The following is a 6844-nucleotide window of genomic DNA, read 5'->3' as shown; positions in this document are numbered from 1 at the left end:
TGGAGCTGGGTGGGTCCTCAGGCATCTCTTGGAGATAAGAACAGAGTTCATTCTGGTCTTTTCCGAGGCGATCTTGGGCCTGCCTTTCTGGAGGGACTAGGCAGCAGGGGAAGGCCGAGACTCTGGGGCTGCTGGCCCCATACAGGCTGGTTTCACCAGAGAATGGACCTAACACAATAGCACGATTGTAAAAGGCCTGCCTGTCCCCTTCCTGCTTCCCCCCTCCCCCAACACGCACATGTGAACATTTCTGTGATCAGAATGTCTTGCAATGATCTGTACATGTAATGGGACATTGTATTGTTTTACAATGTTTACAATTTTATAATGTTTTACAACATTACAATGTGATGTTTACGACGCCCCTCCCCCCCATCACCACCAAGCTGTCATTAAATCAGTCATTAGCTTACAGTCAGAGGGAATTACGGTTCTGTCATAGAAACTACCGTCAGAATGAGGTTCTGATGTGACCTATCACCACCAACTCCATGCTGCCAGTGGCTGAATAACCCTTCTATTTGGGGTGTTTTATATAAATTCACAGAAAAGAAATGCTATTCAATGAATTGATTCATTCTTGAGATTTCCGCAGTGTGCTTGTCTAGAATAGCAGTGGCTGGGGTAGAATGAGCCTAGATCTGAGTTTGAATCCGTGCTTTTGGGCCCACTAGTGGAGAGACCTGAGTAGAGGTGCTGCACCCTCTGAGCCTCAGTTTCCTCTTCTGTAAAGTGGGGACAGCACCACCCAACTTGCAAGCCCCTCTCAGAGCCACATGCTTTCTCTTTACAAGTCTCCTGCTGTTGTGTTGGGGATTGTTAGCTTCACCTTCCACCTGCTCCCACTGGGCTGTGGATGCAAGAAACAGAGTCCCTCCGGCATCTAAGTGCTGTTAATTGAGACCGTTTCAGAGGAAATGAGTATGATTAAGAGGGGACCTAAACTGCCCTAGCCTGTTTGGCTCAGTGAATAGAGCATTGGCCTGTGGACTGAGGGGTTCTGGGTTCGATTCCAGTCAAGGGCATGTTCCTTGGTTACAGGCTCAATCCCAGGCCCTGGTCAGGGTGCATGCGGGAGGCAACCAATTGGTGTGTCTCACATTGATGTTTCTCTCTCTGTGTCTCTCCCTTGCACTCTCTTTAAAAAATTCAATGGAAAAATGTCCCCGGGAGAGGATTTTAAAAAAAGAAGAGAGAGAGAGAGAGAGAGAGAGAGAGACCAGAGCTGAGTGAACCTGCCTTGGGCGGGGCTGCTGTCTGTCATGTTTGTTCTAATGCAGCTACCAGTGCCTCTCCCTGATGGCTGCTGAGGAATTGCTCAGGTGTGGCCCAGGGTGGACCTGAGGACTGCGCTCCTCTTCAGCAGCCCTGGAGTCTCCAGGCCGGAGTGCAGGAAACAGGCTCTGCCCCGGAGCTGGTGCCGAGCCGAGGTGCTGACGCGGGGACAGCAGCGCTGAGCACCAGGTGCGGGGTCTCTGCAGTCAGACAGCCTGTCTCGGCCTCCAGGCCCGGCTCACTGACTCGCTCCCACAGGCACGCTGTGTGGCTGTGCTGAGGCTCATCTTTGATAGGGAGGCAGTAATGCCTGTTCTGTCTCAGAGGTAGGCTTCTATGACAAGCAAGTGATGCATCCGAATCCGGGAAGCACATGGTTTTCAGATGGGATGATGCAGCATTTTATAGGACTACAATCAAAACAGATGTGGCTGCTGGGGCCATGGGCAGGGAGGGACCCAGTGACAGGGTCAGGAAAAGAGAAGTCAACACGCCTTTAACAGGGCTATGGAGTGGGGAAAAGTATGAACGTTGGAGCCAGACTGAGCAGGGATCAGCTGTGTGATCTTGGGCAAGTTACTTACCCTCTCTGAGCCTTAGTTTTCTCATCTGAAAAATGGGATGCTAAAACTGGAACCTACCTCTTAGGCTTTTGGTAAGGATGAAACAAGATAATGCCTGTGCCTTTCTTAGCCCAGTGGGTACCTAATGGAGGAGCGGCTTAGTTCTGCCCATGAGCTTGTAGTGACACCGTGCAGCCCGCCCTGTGCTCCCTGGCTATGTGCTTCCCACATTGTTATCTGTTCCACCACGACTGCCTTCACTGAGTAATAACTAATCCTATTTTTGTTAGCCAGCCCCGTGGAGTCGGTCAGAGCCTCTGCTTGGCCTGGGCTGCCCAGAGAGCCCAGGGAGCCACCTTGGCTCCAGGCTGGAGCTTTGCAGCCCAGAGGCCTAGTGCTAGGAAAACAGATATTTAATGTCAGCTTCTCAAAATGCTTCTGGGACTTCAGGAGCCCACCAAGATCCCTGGGGCCAAAGGAGAGAAGCCACTGTCGCCGTCTAAGATACATCAGTGTTGGCTGGTGTCAGATCCACCGACTTGGCCACCATGTGGCAGACCTGGTGATAGGGGTGGGGTTTGAGGTAGGGGTCTCCTCCTGCAGCATGGAGCTCTCTCACTTTCCTCGCCCACTATGGTTGTGGTGGGGAGACCAGCAGGCAGACAAGCAATGCCTATGTGGGTGGAGGATGCTCGTACTGCAGGGTTGGTCAGATACACTGAGTTTGTTTTGTCATAGCGTCTACACCCTTCCTTGGTGTGGGCTTCTAGGACCCAGAGAGCTGCAGGTAGCCTCAGACATAAAGCCCCCCTCGGGCTCCCGGGAAGACCCCCAGGGTGGGGAGTCTTGTGGGTTTTCGACACCCTAGCAGGATATGACGGGACAAAGAGAGAACGTGGGTCTCTGCTCTTTCCTCCCTGCAATTCTGATTGTTATGGTTCATCATAATCAGTGACTAACATTTTCTGAGGGTTTGCCGCACACCAAGCATTGTGCTAAGGCCTTCCCGGGCATGCTAGATAGCAGGGAGTGTGGTTTAGAGTGCTGGGTTCGAGTCCTGCGGCTGGCACTTACTAGTATGTGGCCTTGGCACATCACTTACACTCTGCACTTAGGTTATAGGGTGGCTGTGAGGATTCCACAAGTTGGCAAGTGCCTGGATCAGGGTAAGTGCAATATAAGTATCAGCTGTTACTAAGAGGTGGGCACCATTGTCCTCACATTTTACAGAAAAGGGAACTGAGGCTTGGAGAGGCTCCGTGTTCTGCCAGTCAATTGGCTCATATGCGGAAGGGCTAGGATTTGAACCTCGCTCGTCAGCACTGCCTCACTCTGCCTCAATGTGGAGGAGTCCGTGTGGGGGCGTGGGGCCAGCTTCGGAAGTGCATTCTCAGCTTCCCCCGAGCCCCGCTGAAAAGGGATCCTTTTCTAAGTAACCGAACTGGCCCGGGAGCTCTCATAATCCCACAGCAGAGGCACTAGCTGACCCGTGACACACATATCACAGGAGCACGAGGGAGGGATCAGGGAAGAATTTGTTTCGAAATGTTAGCTAACGCTGAGCGCTTTCAAGGGACTGGGGATGTGGAGCCTGCTGTCCCCCTGCTGGGGCCAGTCATCCCTTTTCCCAGCCACATCCAGCTAGTGGGACACCGGGTACCTGGGCACCATCTAGTGTGAGGAGGGACCAGGCATCCTCGGACGTGCAGAGGAAGCCAGGGCAGCGCTTCGCCCTGTCACAGTGGCACAGACTCTGGCTGGCACATCCCTCCTGGTGCTGGAGCCCTTTGCCCCTCTGCTCCCGGCTGAAGGTGTGGGCACCGCTGCTCAGCTCCAAGGAACTTTCTGAATGAGGCTCCCAGCTCCCATAGGACAGCATTAGCGTTTGCTTTTGCTTTTGCCTGGGGGTCATTCCAAGCCAGGCAGAGGAACCCAGACTTCAAAACGGCTTCAGGAATGCTCAGCTGCCCCTGCTATCTCCTGGCCCCTTGGGCACACACCTACGCATGGCACATACTCGGGCACACACTTCAGTTCTGAGCGGCCCAGGAGCCACTGCCATCACCCAGAGGGCCTTTGTCTGAGGAGGAGAGAGGGTTCTTGGTAAAGCTTCGGAACCCCAGCCCATGCATGACCTCACCCCGGAACACCACCCTCTGCCCAAGCATCCACAGGTCCTGCCCTGACACATGTCTTGTTTGTCTCCAAGTGAAAGCAGGAGTGACCCCTCTGGGACCCAGCTGCACACACCCCCAGCTGGGGGTCAGGGGTCTTGAGCCCCGAGACACGGGACCAGCTGCTGCCTCTCTCCCTGTGCCCCCTGATCCCCGTGCCACCAAGAGGCCCCTTACCTCTTCCCTCCTGCGTGGTCCTGGGGCAGCTCCTCACATGCTTCCCCTCGGCCGGCCGTCAGCGAGGCAGCCTGGCCATGGCTTCCAGGAGGGTCCTCACGCCGCAGACGCCTGGCCACCGAGCAGCCCTGCCTCACCGCCTCTGTTGGCTCTGCTCCGCCCGCACAGCCCAGCACAGCGGCTCAGCCGGCCGGGCGGGGCGGCCAGGGATCCTGCGGGGCTGCCCACAAACTGCCTTAGCTTGTGGCGGGAGCCGGCGGCCGCCTCAGGGCCATGCTCTGCAGGTCCAGCCCCGGAGGCACAGCACAGGGCTCGGTCGTCCTCAGGCTCAGGCTGTCTGCTGCAGCCTCATTTGAACTCCCAACTCCTTTGTGGAGCCTTTACATGCCGCTGGAGGAAACTGTGAGCACAGCCTGACCCTGGTTGGCTACAGGCACTTCTCTCCACCCACCAATGCAAGAGGATCCCCCAGGCCCCAGAAAGGCTCAGGGCCTCCCCTCAGCCCCAGACAGAGGCGGCCGCCCAGTGATGTCACACTAGCTCCGGCCCCAGCTGGCCCGGCCCCTCCCCCAGCCCGCTTTGGCGGCTTCGGCAGCCCCCCCCCCCTTCCTTGGCACAGGCAGCCTGGCCCGGCTCTGCTCCCTGGCCCGCCTGCTCCCCAAACCCCAGGCAGCTCCCGGTTTGCTCTACAGAGCAGACAGCTTCCCCTCCAACTCAGGTAATGGGCTGAGAGCTGCTCCAGCTGTGCAGGCAACAGTGTGCACGCTGCAGGGAGCTGGGGCTCCCCGGAAGTCCCTGTCCCCAGGGGGGCAGCAGGGCAGCCCTGCCGATGGCCTTCCTGGACTTCAGTCCCCTCTCGGAATCCTGGGGAAGGGAGCCAAGGCTGTCTGCACAGCAGCCAGTAGCATCTGAGCTGGGAAAGTTAGCGGGAGGGAGGCGGGAGCCTAGGACCAGGGGACACCACAGCTGGGGGGAAGAGCGCTGGAGAAGCACTGTCACTTCCCACCTGAGTGGCCTTGATTTAGTCACCTCTCTGGGTGTCCCATTCATGCATCAGCAAATGAGCAAAAACTAGTAATCCACCTCCAAGGGCTGCGGCGAGCGTTCTGTGAGGCCACTCGGGAAAGGGCTTGGCACAGGGCAAGGATGCCCCAGTGGACTGAACTCAGACTCCGGGATCAGGTGGGTTACTGTGACCCCCCCCCCCAATCAGGCTTTTCAAGGAAGAAATAATGTGGGACCATTGAGTCCTCAGCACAGTCGTCATCAAGGTGCAGCTTGTAAGTCAGAGCAAGAAAGGAGACAGCACAGGGCCCACAAGTGAGCGGTTCTCCAGGAGTGGGGGCAGGCAGGTTGGGAAGGGGCCCCCAGGCACAGTGCACCCCTCTGCCTGGACAATAGCCATACAAGATACCCATGGTGACTCTTCTTTACTTTGAAAAAAATTAGTGATGAAGATGGTGGTAGTGCTGATGTTTGGGTACAAATTGGGAGAGAAATTTTAATGGAGTTCTCCCCACTCCTAAGCACAATGAATCATGTTTTTGGTCCTTGGGCAAACAGGTCCATCATGACCCTCCCCTCCTCAGGACCCGACTTCTGTCCCTGCAGGGAGCAAATGTTTCTTCCTGCCTCAGCCTCCTTCACATGCTCGGACAGTCTCCTTTCACCCTTTGTCGGTCCATCCCTTTTTAGAAGGTGGGTCTTCGCAAAAGACTCCAGTGTGTTACAGGCCACAGCATCAGCCAGGCAGCTGGATTGGGGGTGAAGATGCCCATCCATTCTGTGGATCCCCAGAAAGCCTGGAGGGGCCCGGTGGGGCGGTGGTCATGCCGCTGGTGGTGGGGCTGTGGCAGGCCGGGGACTCGAGGTCAGCAGGAGCACAGGGCACCCAGTGGATTTCTTTTTGAGCTACAGCCTTGACAGCTGGAGGCTGGCATATAGCCTTGTTTCCCCTTCGTCCTCTTCTCTCTTCTCCAGGATGTCTGTCTCTTCTCCAGGTGGAACCTGCTCTGAGCCAACACCAGGAATCGAAAGTCCCTGTCCTCATAGAGCTCGCAGTCAGGAGGGGAGACAGACAGACTGACTGGGGTACATGAGAAGTGCTGGGCGCTAAGGGCATCTGTAAGCCAGAGGCCTGACTAAGCCTGGGTGGGGCAGTCAAGGCAGGCTCCTTAGAAAGGGGTGCTTCAGCTGAAACCTGGACGCTGGTGAAAATTAGCAGGTGGGGAGGTTGGAGAGAGGATGGTGGTCTGGGCAAGGCGATAGTGTGTAAAGGCCGTGTGGTAGATTGCTTTTTCAGAGAGATAGCCCCAGTGGTATCTCCTGGTCCACATGAGACCTTGGAGGGGCCGGGCTCTGCCCTCTCCCCTTGAATCGGGTGGTTCCAGACTTGCTTGTAGCCAATAGAATGCAATGGAAGTGACACTCTGGACTGAAGGCTGGGGGAGAACAGGCAGTGCAGCTTCTGCCGTGTTCACTGGGACACTGTTTCGGAGCCTCGAGCCAGGCTGGAGCCTGAGAAGCCCCGCTGCCCGGAAGCAGGCATGCAGAGGCCCTCCCTGGCACAGGTCCAGCCAGCACCCACCCCGGTCGTGTGAGGAAAGATGCCTCTCAGCGATTCAGCTCCTGCCCATCGAGTCACCCGCTAGAGAG

The 6844-nt window shown here is 56.4% G+C and overlaps 2 protein-coding genes across 8 annotated transcripts in view; one reads left to right on the top strand and one right to left on the bottom strand.

The window, feature by feature from the left end:
- Positions 1–4692, bottom strand: part of ANGPTL2 (angiopoietin like 2) — a 36001-nt gene extending 31309 nt beyond the window's left edge. Inside the window, 1 exon segment of the mRNA XM_006768543.2 lies at positions 4190–4692. The gene's annotated coding sequence lies outside the window, so the exon portion shown is untranslated.
- RALGPS1 (Ral GEF with PH domain and SH3 binding motif 1) overlaps positions 1–6844 on the top strand; it is a 221240-nt gene that overhangs the window by 148470 nt on the left and 65926 nt on the right. The window lies entirely within an intron of this gene.

The sequence above is a fragment of the Myotis davidii genome, unplaced genomic scaffold, assembly GCF_000327345.1.
Source record: "Myotis davidii unplaced genomic scaffold, ASM32734v1 scaffold142, whole genome shotgun sequence".
NCBI lineage: Eukaryota > Metazoa > Chordata > Mammalia > Chiroptera > Vespertilionidae > Myotis > Myotis davidii.
The sequence above is the reverse complement of the archived record's forward strand: the minus strand, read 5'-3'. Positions and strand labels throughout refer to the sequence as shown.